Raw genomic sequence first — 16,512 nt, forward strand, 5'->3', positions numbered from 1 at the left:
ACTAGGGGCACCTGGGTGGCTCAGTCAGTCAAGCGTCCGGCTCTTGGTTTCAGCCCAAGTCACTATCTCAGGGTCTTGGGATCTGGTCCTGTGTCAGGCTCCACACTCGGTGTGGAGTCTGCTTGTCCCTCTCCCTCTGCTGCTCCCCACCCCCTCTCTCTCAAGAATAAATAAATAAAATCTTAAAAAAAAAAAAAGAATGGACGTGGACTACAAAACAGACAGGATCATATCAGATGATATGATCCACATGAATGAATACTGATCCACATCAGACTGAGTGGTCTAGAAATCTAATCTGCATGAAATTTCCTGGAGGCTGTATCTAAGCCTAGGGGTAGACACATCTTGAAGGTCCCAGGTCGAATGGAGAAACTTCCTCTCATTTCAAAACCACTGTTTCTACATTCCCAACGGACGAAGTTTTACTGCTTGCAACTACTTCTAAACTCTGAGAAGTCAACTGGGAAGACGATTTATTTATTGAACATATAATTGTTGGACATACCCTATGCGTTATGCTCACGGAGAGTATGGCAGTGCAATGAGTGCTGTAAATCCAGCACAAAGATGTGTTCAACATGGCCTTCGCCGGGCTTTGAAAATTGTCGACATTTAAAACTTAGGAGATACCACGTAAAATTCTGGTTTCCCAGCTTCTCTTGAAAAGTGGCAATGATGTCTGATCGTGACGGGCCAGATTTCTGCAAATTGCCTGGCAGGTGTAGTTTGCTGTCATCCCCACCTACTCCCTATTGCTCCCCAACACCAAGGATGACTGTCCCTTGCAACCGTGTCTAAAAAAGTAAGGAAATAATTCTCTGCTGCTGTGTCTCTGTCAAAAGTGGGAAAACAAAAGCCAGAGCAGGAGGGCTGAATGATTTTTATTAGCCTTCGCCACTTGCCTCGTTTATGTTACCTGACATGTTCTGTAGGCGCTCCCAGAACACAATGATGCCAAAAAATAAATAAATAAATAAATAAATAAATAAATAAATAAATAAATAAATAAATAAATAATGGAAAGGAATGTCTGCCTCGGGGAACTTGCAGGAGTGAGATTAAACTTGACAACTGTGAGAATCCTCCCCTCCCCACCCCTCCCCCTGCGCCCAAGACCTGGTAGCAGGTGGAGGGAAGGAAGGAACAGTGAGTGCAAAGTGGATGAACAAGCCTGGCATGCTTAGGAGGGGGTAAGAAGCCCACGTGGCTGGGGCAGAGGAGAGGGAGCATGGGGGCGGGGGATGGGTTTGGAGAGCAGGTTTAGGCCTCTGGGGACCTACCCAACTGGACGCCAAAGGAGAGGGAGCCCCCATTGATGGGGACCACACAGGTCAGCTTCCCTAGAGGCAGGAACCGGGAGGACAAAGCCAGAGAGCGGATGCGGAGAGGCAAAAGGAAGATACCTAGTTCACCCTTCAGGACATGGGAAAAGAAAATCGCATCCCTGCTTGGACTAGGGACCAGCCACACATCCTGTCCACTGACAGTAGATATCATCCGACTCCTCCACCCTCAGGGCAGGATAACCTTCTGGTTTCAAGGAAAGCCCAGAGATCAAAGCAAGGAAAAAACGTCAGGATCTGGTTTTGAAGATAAGCCATTCAGAGGCCGACTCAGAACTGCCAAGGTGGAGCAAGCAGCACCTTCGATTGGTCGAGAGCTCCTTGAGAGATGTCCCTGATCTGCTATTACTGGAATTTGCAACTCCTGTAAAAAGCTGCCCGGGGGTGGGGTGGGGTGGGGGTGGGGGCGGGATGGGGGGTGAGGGGGGGCATGACTCCCTGAGTTGATGTCCAAACCACTGCCTCCACAACCCACCACCCTATCCCCTGAGTCTCCTCCCTCTCTCTGCAGCTGCAACCCGAGAGGCATTTTCTCCCTCCAGGGAGGGGCCCCCGGCTCCTGGCTGGACCAGCTGCCTCTGCACACTGCAGGTAGCCAGAATTTCCTGGATTCCAGGGAGAAAGACAAATGTCTGGAAGAGGCCAGACCTCTTCATGGGAGGGCACATTCCTAGAGGGAGAAGGTGAGCGCCACCACCCAGCAGCACCTGGAAATCACCTGGATCACTGTTACAAGCTCTAGCATCTTAAATGAATTTAGGACAGCTCCAGGGTGCACCATTCTCATTAATTGATTTGGTTCTCATGCATCTGGGAATTTGGAACAGCCTGAATCAGATGCATTAGGGTTTAGTTTAGCTTTTTTTTTTTCTTTTTCTTTCTGCAAGCTGCCTTAGTATTTCTGTCTGCATTTTCCCCTTGCTTATATCTGCCTAAGGTGGTCATTTATTAGCACTGCCAGATTCTACCTAGCTGAGGCGGCAGTGGCGTGGGAGGGTGGTCAGGTCACGATGTGATTTTATAAACTCAACTCGCCGGTTGACACATACGCCCTACCTAGAACTGAAAGTCTGTGTACTCACTCAGAGTTCCTCTGAGTCTTTCGCTGGCAAAGTCTTCATGATCTCTGTTAACCTGAGACGCACCGTTCAGAATTTTTTTTTCCTTTACACATTTTCGTTTCACTTGGTGGAAGAAAACAAGGAGCTTTAGACTCAGATCTAGGTTTGAATCCCAGCTCCATCCATCACTGGCCGGTTGGTCCTAGACATGGGTTACTCTCTGAGCCTCAGTTGTCCATCTGTTAAAATGGGCGTACTACCTACCTTACAATATTGTTGTAAGGATTAAATGGGATCACATAGGCAAATCACTAATATGCTGTCTGGTTTAGAGGTGATCACAAATACTCATTTCCTTCTGTCTCCTGCCTCCTTCCACACCAAAGCATACACATTTTAACCCTCTTCATCCAAGCTGCCAACTTGGGGATCTTGCTTAGTCACGAGAGGGGTGAGCATGATCGTGAAGTTCATGGCTGTTCACAGACTTCGCCATTCCTGTAGTTCCCTCCCTCCAGCCATCATGGAGCCTTTGCTGGTTGTGTCATACAGAGTGGGATGTCGGAAGTGCCATGTTGATTCAGGAAGTCGAAAATCCAGAGAAAAAACTGGAAGTGCAGGGGTTGGGGTGGGTGGACGGTCATAGAATATGAAGGCGTGGGGGAGGCTTGGGGGGCCAGGAAGGGGTGTGAAAATTGTGAAAAACTGCCGAGAATGTCTGAGAAGCAACCCTAATGAGGCTAGGCATTGGGTGTTGGAGACATCTGCCTGGCACATGGCAATCTTGGGTAAGTATGGGGGGAGGAATGAATTTGGAGGATAAGGAAAGCAGTCTGGGGGATGGGCAAAGCAGCAGGGAGTCTCCGTGGACTTGGGAGGATTGGGTTTCTGCTCAGATGTCACTTATCAGAGAGGTCCCCCTTGACCTTGGATGTGCAACCGCATTCCATCAGTCCTCTTGAGAGCCTCCCCCCTACCTTCCCCATGGTGTGTGTCACCGGATTGCCCATTTATGGTATATTTATCTGTTTATTGTTGGTCTCCTCCACTAGGATATAAACTCCAGAAAGGCAGGGATTTGTCTCCTTTGTTGTCCCCTGCCTCCCTGGTGCCTAGAACAGAGCTTGGCACACAGCAAGACTCTGTAAATATATTTGAATAAGTAACTGAATACAAGAGAGTGATTCCAGGGATTGGCGGGGATGGAAGGGCTCGGGAGAAAGACTTGCAGTGTGTCTCAGATTTAGGAAGCCTCAGCATCACCAGGGGCTGGGTCAAAATGCAGATTCTCTGGCCCTGGTCCTGACTGGCTGAATCAGAGTCTCGGGGTGGAGTCTAGGGGTCTGCCCTTACCAACAGCTCAGGTGGTTCTGGTGCAGAGGTTTTGGGCTCCACACTGAGAAACACTGGCCTTGCCTTATAGAACCTGATGGATCCCCTCAATCATTCTGGCTTCTGGAATGGACCTCTCCTCTTTACTTACATCAGAATTACTTTGTAATATTCAAGCCCCCTATTTATCAGCTCTTCCGATCTTTATGTGCCACCTCAGTGAAGCCCACCGAGAATAACTTGATGAAAGATAGGAGAGGATGTTCTCCAAACTGCTCCATCCCAAGATGGCACTCCTGGGCTCCCCAAATACTTTTTGTTTGTTTGCACACTATGCAGACACTGAATTTTTTACCTTTAGCTTTTTACTGTATTTAGTAATCTTTAGTCTCTTAATTCTTTTTTTTAATGGTAAATCTTATGTTATATGTGTCTTACTTTTTAAAATATTTTATTTATTTTTTTGAGAGAGAGAGAGCACAGCATGGGGGAGTAGCAGAGGGAGAGGGAGAAGCAGGCTCCCCACCAAGCAGGGAGCCCAACATGGGGCTCGATCCCAGGACTCTGAGATGATGACCTGAGCTGAAGGCAGACACTTAACCGACTGAGCCACCCAGGCACCCCTAGTCTCTTAATTCTAAGTGATATGTTTGAGGTGCCCACTTTAGAGAGTAAACTTGGGAGATGGGGATTGCAACTTAGACCCCCCATCTTCCCTTAGTACCAGCTGTCCAGAAGATGCTCCATGAATGCTCTTAACTCGCTGACCAATTCACAGCCACAGCTGGGCACTGGATCCATGTTTGAAATGTGAATATAATGATGATTGTAATAATTGTAACAGCTTGTTCGATATGCAGCCTCCAAGCTTCCTCCTTTCTAGAAGCCCAGTGAGTTGGTGTAAGGAAAGAGGAATTTTCCTATTGTTACGTAACTTCCCCCTTTCTCTTCTCTCCTCCTTGGCTTGCTTTCCTGTCCCACAAATATATTCACTGAGTCTCAAGAAGTATATGCCCTCAGTATGAATGTTTAGGTGGACTTTTCAGGGAAAGCAAAGGGGTGGGGGGCTGACACTTGTGTCTCTGCTGTCTCAACTTACATTTAAAGCATCGATGGGGGGGCGCCTGGGGGGCTCAGATGGTTGAGCGTCTGCCTTCGGCTCAGGTCATGATCCCAGGGTTCTGGGATCGAGCCCCACATCGGGCTCCTGGCTCAGCGGGGAGTCTGCTTCTCCCTCTCCCTCTGCCTCTTTCCCTGCTCATTCTCTCTCTCTCTTTGTATCTCTTTGTCTTAAGTGAATAAATAAAATCTTAAAAAAAAATAAAGCATCAATTGGCCAGACAGATGGCTCTTGTCCTCTGAATTTGTGGAAATGTTATTTAGCTCCTATGCTCATCACTGATGAGAGAACAGTGGTGAAAAATGACAATTAGAACCACCACACCTGGCTGTTGGGTATTGCTTGTGTGTGTGTGTGTGTGTGTGTGTGTGTGTGTGTGTGTGTATTGCAGGAAAGAGTCTTACCTTTATAAAAAGGCTTTTGACACCCCTTCAGTTCTTCCTCCCAGCCCCAAACCAAAAACTCTTGCTGCTTTCCAGTTTCTGTTGCTGGCCCCTCCCTTCTCCCAGAGCTCCTGTTCTCATTACTAGACGCCAACTTCGATTCCTCCCACCCCGGAGTGCTTGCACCATCGAGTAGACCCCACCTCCCAGGTCTGCCCCACAGCATTTCTTTCCCACTGTCTTTGCTGCTAGTCATTCTGAGCCATGCCGTTCCCACATGCATCCCCCCTGTCCCCATTCATGCTACACATCATCCATAGGTTAAACTTCTAAAGCAACTCCCTGGTTTCAAAGGCTGCCCAAATTACTCATGGAAAAGACATGTAGACTCATCAGCATGGTTGTCAAGACCTTCCAAAAGAGTGCCCCAACCTACCTGGCCAAGCGTATCCCCTATACATTGGCATTTTCCTGCCTCTAGGTATTCGCTCGGGCCGTCTCTGTGTCCAGGAATGCTTTCCTTTCGTGTCTTATGTCTGTAGAAATCTTGCTCACTGCTTTATACCTCATAAAGGAAGCATAATGGAGCTTTCAGTTTAGTAAGTCCTTATTGAGTGCTGTAGGCAGGTGCTGGGTATTGAGGGTTACAGAGATGAGTTCCCCATCTAGTAGAGGAGAGTGTGGTCATGGACCTGAGGGGTAGAGCTGCCATAGATCCTGCCGTGCCAAGTTGGATGGAGATTGTGCCTGACCCCGACCTCACTCCGAAAGAGTCGAGGAAGCCAGCACTGAGGTATCAGAGGCTTTGGCTGTGGTGGTGGTGGCTGGGCTTTCCAAGAGGTAGAGTATCAATTGTGACTGATACAATCCACCCCCTTGAACTTCTCAACCATACTCATGCCTTCTCATAATGCCTGGCTTCCATATTATGCTATCTGGCCTCCATTTTTGGAAAACAAGGCCAATATTTGTAGGGTGGATTTAAAGAGGGCAAGTTCAGGAGCAGAGAGTTTAGCTAGTAGCCTACTGCAATAGTCTTAGCAAGAGACGATAAACATCTCAACTAGGGCAGTGGTAGTGGCAATGGAGAGGAGGAAAAAAAAACTCGATAAGAATTTGGAAGATGAAATGAACAAGATTTTGGTGATTGATGATTCTGGGGATGCTAGCAACTGAATTATGTTCCCCCCAAATGCATGTGGAAGCCTTAAGCCCCAACATGATGGTGTTTGGAGACGGGGTCTTTGGGAGGCAATTAGATTTAAATGGGGTCACGAAGGGGGGACTCCCACGATGGGATTAGTGCCCTTCTATGAAGAGACACCAAAGAACTTGCTGTCTCTTTCTCTTTCTCTCTGCCACATGAGAACAGAGCAAGAAAGCATCCATCTGCAAGTCAGGAAGAGGCTCTCACTGGGACCCAGCCATGCTGGTGCCCTGATCTCAGACTTCCAGACTCCAGAACCAACAGAAAATGCATTTGTGCTGTTTAAGCCGCCTGTCCATGGTATTTGGTTCTGGCAGCCTGAGCTGACTGATCCAGGGGGGTTGGGGGAGAAAGAAGAGTCAAAGTTGCTTCTGGATTTCTACCTTGAATAACTCGAAGGACAAATGGTAAGTCTAACATATGAAGTGGAGAAGTCAGGAGTTTTCCACTAATGAGATCAGAAGTAAAGTAATGAATCAGAAGTAAAAGCAAGAGGAGAGGGGGGCACCTGGCCGGCTCAGTCCGGACCGCGTGTGACTCTTGATTTCAGCGTTGTGAGTTCAAGCCCCACGCTGGGTGCAGAAATTACTTAAAAAACAAAATCTTTAAAGCAAAACAAAACACCGAGAAGATAAGGCTACACTTCTTCTAACGGCCCAGACAAAATTCAAAGGTCAGATATGGAAGATGTGGCAGACAAGTTTTTTTATATCATAATAGAGAGATTTTTAAATTCCAGTTTGTCTAATTATTTTTTGGACTTATTATTTTTTTAAATACATTGAGTATCTTCTCTGGGAGTTTAAAAGAAAAATTTCATCTTATGGTATGACAATCTCACAGCTGTTAAAGGAAGACATTATCTTTCGTTCTGCATTACCGCCTCACAAAGTGGTTTGAAAAAAATAGATATATAATCATCTGAGTTGAGAAGCTCTTTTTTAGCTCTGAGAGTGGGAGGTAGATTGGCATGCAAGAGATTCTGGGTTCATTTAGCAAGTGTATTAAGAGTCCTGTTGCTGTATTGTCCTGTCAAGATTTAAACCCTGTGAACAGCAAGTAGGCTCGTGGCCATAACAAAATCGGGTCTGAAGTCAGGAGCCTGTGGAGCGGTGGATACACTTCCCCCAATATCTGCCTCAAGCTTATTTTTAAAAGGACAGATTCTAGACCAGATGTTGGGATCCGCAAATGGTGTCAAGCTGTTTTCACAATCATGGATCTTCCTTTGTCTTCTTTGCAAAGTTGTGCTATTGTTTCTCTTTCAGATCAGGTCTCAGAAAAATATACTGCAGGGAGAGTTTTGGACATCTTGACTTGAAATTTCCAGCGGCTCTTTCAGTAAGTGCTTTTTTGTTTCCATGGAAACCAGCAGTGTTTTGAAGAGGCGGTGACAGGCTCAGCACATACCAGCTACCATGGGGAGTGCCTGTCAGTCTACCAGTGGAAGTCTAGGGCAAAATTATCCCACCTTCAGAGGTTCTCTCCGACCTGGTCAACCTGACCTTCTAGAGAAAGAGCAGCAGAATGAGATGAAGTCATCCCCGCCCGCACCTGCCCCTACCGCCCCCCCCCCCCAGCAGAGCAGATGCGGTGGCTGCAGTGTGTGAACGCGTGATCACAGCGTGAGGACAAGCCAGCTCTGGCAAGGGGAGGTTACGTGCCCATTGGCTGGCGTTTCCTTCCTTGTGGAATTCATTCTCGGGAGCCCAGGCTTGTCTTGCTAGGGAATCTCAGGTTGGGGTAGTTCTTTAAGAATTCATGAGGTTCACATATTGGTGTGTGGGGGTGAGGGCTGGGCATACATTTTTCACAAACCCTGAGATTCTGCTAAATTTGGGGAGATACACCCAGCAGGTGTGTGACCCACCTGCCAAAGTCCTGTTACGCTGGACCGGGGATGGGGCACTGTCAGAGAAGAGCGGTGTGGACCCTCTCCAGCTTCCTGATGAACGGGGTATGGCGCAGGTTAAAAAAAAAAAAAAAAAAGTAATCCTCCGTGAGATTCAGCAAAAGACCTTGCTACTCCGACAGATGCAAATGGAGAAACTTGGATTTATTTGGTCTGGATTTTACCAGCCATTTGGCCACAGAAGAAAGACCTTTGTTTTTCTTGTCATATACTCTTGCCTTAGAATCTGCAGGAGACCCCATGTGTCCTCATGACCTTTACCACTTCTCCGCACGTGTGTCCCTTGCCCTGAGGGTTTTCTCTGGACAGCCCCATCTGCTGACACAGGTGACAGGCTAGATGTGGCAGGAAATTCACACCCTCTGAGAGCAGCCCTAGCCCGATGACTGATGGGAGCTGAGGAGCAATTCTGTCTCTGCTCTCTCCTTGCTTAGCACGCAGAGACTAAGGTGTGTGTCTACACTGGATTCCAGGGTTCCCAGTTGAAAAAGAACGCCATTAAGCAAATTATGCCCTTGCTTACTGCCCCTTTTATTGACTGCCTCCCTTTCCCTGCCTCATTTCCCTATTCCCCTATAGATATTTCCTGTGTGGGCTTTTTATATATTTATTTTTATTTTATTTTCCTACCATTTTTTTAATTGGGGCAAAATTCACATACTAACATAAAATTAACCATTTTATCTATTTAAAAAATTTTTTTAAAGTAGTTCCACACCCAGTGTGGAGCCCAACATGGGGCTTGAACTCATGACCCTGAGATCAAGAGCTGAGCTGAGAACATGAGTCGGATGCTTAACTGACTGAGCCACCCAGGTGTCCCTAACATTAACCATTTTGAAATGAGCAATTCAATGGCACTTAATACATTCGCCATGTTGTACAGACCCATCTCTATCCAAAACCAAACCATTCTCACCAGCCCCAAAGAAAATCCCACACCCACTAAGCAGTTACTCTTCTTCTCCCTCCCTTAGCCCCTGGAAACCACCAGTCTGCTTCTTGTCTCCATGGATTTGCCTATTCTGGATATTTCCATAAATGGAACAATAAAATATGGTACCTTTTGTGTCTGGCTTCCTTCACTCAGGATCATGTTTTCTAGGTTTAGTCACGTTTTGGCCTGTGTCAGGACTTCATTCCCTTTCATGGCTAAGTAATATGCCACTGTATGGATATAACATAATTTATTTAGACATTTATCTACTGATAGACATTTGGGTTGTTTCCACCTTTTGGCTATTGTAAATAGTGCTGCTATGAACATCCACATTCAAGTATCTGTTTAAGCTCCTGATTTCAATTCATTTGGGTGCATCCCTAGAGGTGGGATGACTACATCCTATGAGGATTCACTATTTAGCTTTTGGAAGAATTGCCCAGTTGTTTCCACATCGGTTATATGAAGGTTCCAATTTCCCTACAACCTTGCCAACACTTACTATTTTCTGGGCTTTTAAAATTATGTCTATCCTAGTGGGAGTGAAGTAGTAGCTCATTAAGTATCTTTTTCATGTGCTTATTCCCACCATTTTTTTTTATTTTGAAAAATTTCATACACTGAAAAAATGTAAAAAGAGGAAAAGAACACAGAACACCTGCATGCCGTCCGTTTAGATTCAACATCGTTGATTCGTCTGAGTAGTTCCTGGTGGGGTCGCTGAACTTGTTCTTCTGTCTTGGGAATTTTCTGTGAACTGGAAGTTCCATCTAGAGACCTGAATAGAGTACAGTGAAACGTGTCAGCATCTTTATTTTATTTTTCTTTAGATTTTATTTATTTATTTGTCAGAGAAAGAGAGAGAGAGCACAAGCAGGGGGAGCGGGAGGCAGAGGAAGAGGGAGAAGCAGGCTCCCACTGAACAAGGAGCCAGATGGGGAACTCGATCCCAGCACCCTGGGATCATGACCTGAGCCGAAGGCAGATGCTTAACCGACTGAGCCAAACAGGTGCTCCAAGTTAGCATCTTTAATAATAACAGCAGACTAGAATATGGGCGCTTACTAGGGGCCCTGGGCTTCACGTACCTGTTCTCACCAAATCTCGGAATGACCCTGTGTGGAGGAGGCAGCAATTGTTTCCACCCGCCCAGAACCACAGCCCTCTCTTCTGGTGGCAATACTTCGATTTTCCTCTCAGAAACCACCCCTCACTGTTGGTGCACCTGCTTAGGTGATGCTGCGTGCAACCCGTCACACCCGAGAGGCACCTGACCAAGGTTCGGCAAGTAGGGTTGCAGTGATTGGCCAGAGCGAGGCACGTGATCCAGGCTGGGCCAATGAGAGTCAGCCCCTGAGTTTAGGTAGTTCAGGGACGAGAAGGCTGCCGCTTTGATTGTAGGACTCCCTGTTGTTTTCTGTACGCTAAAGAGAGTGCTGCCAAGTCATTGAGAAAGGGCCCCGTTTGTAAGATACAACCTGATTTCAGACATGTTCAAATGTGAAAAGAAAAAAAAAGGTCTTAGATTGCTGGCCAACTTGCTCTCCCTGGAGAAGAGCCTGTCTGAGGAGTTGGCCGGGTTCCGGAGGAGAGTGGCTGACTCTCCACGCGCGGTTGCCTCTTCTCTAGTGGCCCAGAAACACGCACTGGGAGGCCCCTGGCTGGAATTCTGGATGCTTCTGCAACAGACCCAGCCTCCCCAAAGCCTTGCTGAAAATGCTTTCTACTCGCATACCCATCTTGCCTGACAACCAGGGTCTTCTGGTTCCCTGATTTTGCTTTTTTTTTTTTAAGATTTTATTTATTTATTCATGAGAGACAGAGAGAGAGAGGCAGAGGGAGAAGCAGGCCCCCAAGGAGCAGGGAGCCCGATGCGGGACTCGATCCCAAGACCCTGGGATCATGACCTGAGCCGAAGGCAGACGCTTAACCATCTGAGCCACCCAGGCGCCCCTGGTTCCCTGATTTTGTGAGGACCTCATAGACTCCATTCCGCAGAAGACAGCAGGAGAAGCACCTATGCAGCTCCCAGAGGACAATCTGTAATGGATGAGACATTCCCTTGGGGGCTGAGGTGGTGGTCAGGGTACTGGGAGGGAGGTCCCAGGAACCACCATCCCCCAAAGACCTTCAGGCTCAGGAATCTATTTGAAGGGTGACCACGTAGTTGTGTGAGATTGGACCGTTTACTCAGCCTCTCTGGGCTTTAGCTTCCTTATCAATAGTGGTTTGTTATTTTCAGGGTTGCTGGGAGGATTAAGTGAGATCATCGCTGCAGAGGTCATCACAACACCAGGCACAGTGCGAGTGCTCTAGGTTTGTTACACGGTCTCCCGCCCAAGGTCGTCCAGCCCTTACTTAGGCAGCCAGCCTTGAACCAGGAGAAGTCTGGCTCCCCTGCTGTGTTCTTAACACCTCCCCAGGCTCTTTTCACAACCTGTCCTGCTTCCCCTCTCCCCGAGCCTCTTGTCACTCTCCTAAACTCTGAGCTAAATTGTGACAAAAGAGGGATTTGTGGCAAAAGGCTCAGCAGGATTAGGAGGCGACTGCTGGGCACATCTGCTGCACAGGTTGACAGACTCCAGAAAACAAAACTGTCACCAGCTCTACTCTCCGCTTGGTGGTTACAGTGGGGGTGGGAGGGGGGAGCAGCGGGAGGACCTCCAAGGCCTGCCCACACCCCCAGGGCCGTGTGTCTTTTAAAAACATAAAGTTTAGGAATGAGGATTTCCTTGCAGGTGCTGCCTTTGCCTGAGGTTGTTCTGCTCTTTTTGTTGGAATCTCAAAGGTCAAATTAACAGAGGTGGACGCAGAAAAATCCAGCCACGAGAATGTGCATGGCAGGTTTCAAGGCAACCCACAACGTGAGCAGCCTGACAACTGGGTGCCTGGGAGAGGGAGCTGGTGCGGGGGTGCTCCGGTGGGGGCGGGATGCAGACAGAGACCAAGAGAGAGACAGAGAGATAGAGACAGAGGGAAACAGAGACACCGAAACAGGGAGGAGAGGCAATAAGAAAGGAGACCGAGAAACACACACAGAAAAATGTGCAGGGAGAAACATAAAGAGACAGAGACAGACAAAGAGAGACAGAATCAGAAGGAGAGAGAAAGCAGAAAAGGAAGACCAAGAAAGAATAAAAAACAGAACAGAAACAAAGGTAAAGAAATTAAAGGAGATGAGGAGAGAGCCACCCGGAGGATTGTGCCTAGCTCCATGCTGAGCGCAGAGTAGGGATTAAAATATTTGTTGACTTTAAAGAGAAAGAAAAGAGATTTGAGAACATAGAGGGGAAGGAACGTGGGAGAGAACTTGAGAAGCGGCAGACAGCAGGAAGAAAAAGGTGAAAGCAGGCAGGGAGGAAGAGGGAGGGGTCTGATTCAGCCAGCGAGCCGGAGCAGCCCGGTTCCCTCTCCTGCATTATCCCCCTGGCAGGCTGAAGGTCAAGTCAGTGATAATTTCATGCCTCTACAAGCCCAGGGCCCTAGTGTAGTGTCCAGGCTGGGTTAGAGGCTTAGGGATCTGGTTCTGGGCAGCTTTCCTCCCACCCGTTTCTGCCCCGAAGTAGACCCCTCTCTTAGGCTTTCAGTGCTTTTTCATAGGACACAGCTTTGGGAAGACCATGGGAGATACCCACAGCCAGAACTGGGCACATAATTTGCAGGACAAAATGAAAATACAGGGGCCTTTGTTAAAAATTATTAAAACGGTCAGGACGGCGACGGTAGAGTATTAAACCAAGTGTGGGCTTTTCCAAGGGCAAGGCATCTGCCACTCTCACTTAGATGCTGCTCAGTGAGCCAGAGAGGTGGGACCCTAGGTCCTCTGGGATGGTGAGAGGCAGTGACCCTATAATGGGCTTCTCTGTTGATTTCAGTCATTCATTCATTCAGCCAGACAGAGTAGTTATTACCAGCCTCATTTTACAGATGAGGAAACTGAGGACATTGGCCAAAGTCCCAGGGCTATTAAGGGGTGGAGTCAGGTCTGCTTGCCTAGAAACCTCGCTCTTAACCATCAGGCCATTCCTATTGCTATCCCTCTTCTAAATGGAACAGGAGATAGAAAATGAGGCTCAGTGGGTTGGGAAGGAGCATCTGCTTCAGGACTCCTTCTAGTGAGCAGGAAGATCTGTTGAAAGAGTAAGAGGGCTGTTTCACATAAACCCTGGAGTTTTTACACATTGAGGGGATGGACAGAATTATCAGGAAACAAGAAATCATGTCCCCTACAGCAAGCCTACCTGTGCCTTAGGGACACAGGCAAATGTTTAGCGTCTGATGAGCAATTAGAGCATCAGGCGCAAGGAGCTACAGGGTTTTGTAACTTCAGTTTGTGTTCTTGAAGTAGGTCTCTAACATCAGGTTGTTCTGCAGTGAGCACCCCTTGATGGATATGTGGAGTCCTCCGGAACAGGGGTTCTCAGTCTGGGGGTGTGGGTGGGCGCTGGTTCTCCTGAGTTTGTGTGTAGCTTTCCCTGTTGGGGCTCTCCAAATAGAACAATACAAATAATGTTCTATTAGTAATATGTCTCAGTTTCAAAGAACAGAAACCCAACTCAAATTGGCTTCATCCTGAAGAGAAGGTTTGGTTTATGTGACTGTAAAAGCAAGAGGTAGTAGTAGGTCTGAATTTTGACTCAGTTGGATGCCAGAACCCCAACAACATTATAGGAATCTGTCTTTTGCCATTTCTGGGCTTTGGTTTTCTTTTTTTCCTCCCTCCCTCCCATTTCCAAGATTTTATTTTTAAGTAATCTCTACACCCAACACCAGGCTCAAACTTACAACCCTAAGATCAAGAGTCACATGCTCTATGGACTGAGCCACCCAGGCACCCCTTGATCTTATTTTTCTTTACAGACTTGTCCCACGTGGTAGCAAGGTGGCTTTGGCAGGTCCAGGCACCTCCTAGGAGCCTGGCAACTCCCAGAGTGGTCCAGTTTCCCATGGCCCAGCTTGGTTCACGTGACCATCTCTAGCTCATCATGGAATCTGATTGGCCAGACTGTGGTCAGGTGCTCCTAGGACCGGGAAGTAGGATCCTCCATCCAGGCACATGGACTGAGAGAGAGCCCCTCTTTTGCTGGTTTCCCAAAAGAAAATTGGGGAGCCATTCACAAGAGAAGGGAGCCTAGATTTTCATTACAACTAGCATGTGGGTTGCCTGACATGAAAAAGGGTCCTTCCTTTTGGAAAATGTTGGGGTCTAGGCCAGAATGTACCAGAGTCTTCCTAAAGAGACATACAATTGCTTGACTAGGATATTGGAATAAAAGTCCAGCTCTTTCATCATAATTTGGTGAAATAATTTTATTTTTATTTATTTATTTAAGTAGGCTCCACACCCGCTGTGGGGCTTGAACTCACAACCCTGAGGTCAAGAGTTGCATCTTCCACTGGCTGAGCTAGCTGGGCGCCACTGGTGAAATCATCTTAATTATATAAACCTCTCGGAATTCTCCAATAGAAAGTAGTTGAAAGTCAGGAAGGAGGGACCGTAGGAGGGAGCGGGGTGGAACTGGGGAGGCAGAGTGAGGCTTTAAATATCCATTGTAAAGATGTGCAGGTAGAAGAAGTCTCCCTCTGGGTGGGATCTTCGAGTACCCTTGGTTAGCACTTGACTGCTAAGAAAAGAGGGATTCCAGAGCCAGCGGTAAAGCCTTTTGAGATAAATAAGCACAGTGGTTCCCTACTGATTGTCCTATATTCCTTTCAGCTTCTTGTCACAACAGACTGCTGCGGTAAACAAACTTGTACAAAAATCCTTACCCTGGTGCCTTGTATTTCTGGGGGATAAATGGAATATATTTTGATGGGCTATTCAGCTTTAGAAAAAAAAAAAAAATGAGTCGGAGCTTTGTGTAACGACCTGGCGAGATGTCTGGAATAGATACGTCCGGAATAGATATGTCCTCTCTCCCTCTCCATCTAGAAAGAGACACAGGTATAAATAGAGACAGAACTATATGGAGATAGATATACATAGATTCAGAGATAGAGATATATATATAGGGATGGAGGTAGAAATGCACATAGATATATCAAGTGGTGGTGGGCGGGGGAGCAAGGTGCGTCATGATTTCTTTTGAGGAAAACAAAATCTCTCCTTTGTGTTTTTCTGAGTGGAGGGGATGGTGTGGAAGGCTAGCCACCAAACAGTAAACAGTGATGTTTCAAGGGTGTGGACCTCAGAGGGCTTGAGCGAGGTTACTGGTTTGCTTACTAGCCCAGGGTGGTGTTTGAGTTGTTACCATCTGCACAGGACGCTTCATACACGCATCTATTTCACATGCAATAAAGCAAAAACGGGGGCGCCTGGGTGGCTCAGTCGGCTAAGCATCTGTCTTCAGCTCAGGTCATGATCCCCGGGTCCTGGGATCGAGTCCCGTGTCTGGCTCCCTGCTCAGCTTCTCCTTCTCCCACTGCCCCTCCCCCAGCTTGTGCACACTCTCCTCTCTTTCACAAATAAATGAATAAATAAAATCTTAAAAAAAAATAAAGCAAAAACGTGACAAGGGAAATAAATACGTTGCATCTGAGAACAACCTTGAAGGCTCCACTCTACGCTTTCCACTACCGCTGTCTTCTAGAAAGGTCGAGGACCAAGGAAGATGCAGCAGGTTGGGGGATCAGGAAATGAAAAGGTACGCATTGCTTAAAAAAAAAAAAGAAAAGAAAACGTATGCATTGCTTTTATATAAGGCGGTAAGGTTGGTAGATAAAGTGCCCAGTTGAATTTGAATTTCACATAAAGGAGGAATACTTTTTAGCATGTGGCATGTGAGACCCTTGGGACAGCAATGGGTACAGAAGATTTTAAAGACGTTTCCCTGGGTGCTGTGCCTCATAATATGCCTCCTACTCAGTGAGAGAACATTAATACAATTTAGATTTTTTAAAAATCTTTTGTGGACTTGGCGTGGTACTCCGCTTGAGGGAGACGCTCTATGAGCCCTGGGTCCAAGGCAATCCCATTTGCTGTCAGTAACACTCTCAGCCTGGGTTTTTGTCCCGGCCAGGATGAGGTAACCACGATGCTGGTTTCTCTTTCTCTGGCCAGGACGAAGGGCAGCCTGCTCATTTTCAATATCGAATTCTGTTGTATCAGGTGGCTCAGTCGGTTGAGCGTCTGCCTTCAGGTGGTAATCCTGGGGTCCTAGGATCGAGCCCTGTGTCCTCCCTGCTCAGTGGGGAGTCTGCTTCTCCTTCTC

Source organism: Eumetopias jubatus, unplaced genomic scaffold (genome assembly GCF_037043125.1).
Source record: "Eumetopias jubatus isolate StellerSeaLion01/CBP00866 unplaced genomic scaffold, mEumJub1_p1.0 scaffold_16, whole genome shotgun sequence".
Classification (NCBI taxonomy): domain Eukaryota; kingdom Metazoa; phylum Chordata; class Mammalia; order Carnivora; family Otariidae; genus Eumetopias; species Eumetopias jubatus.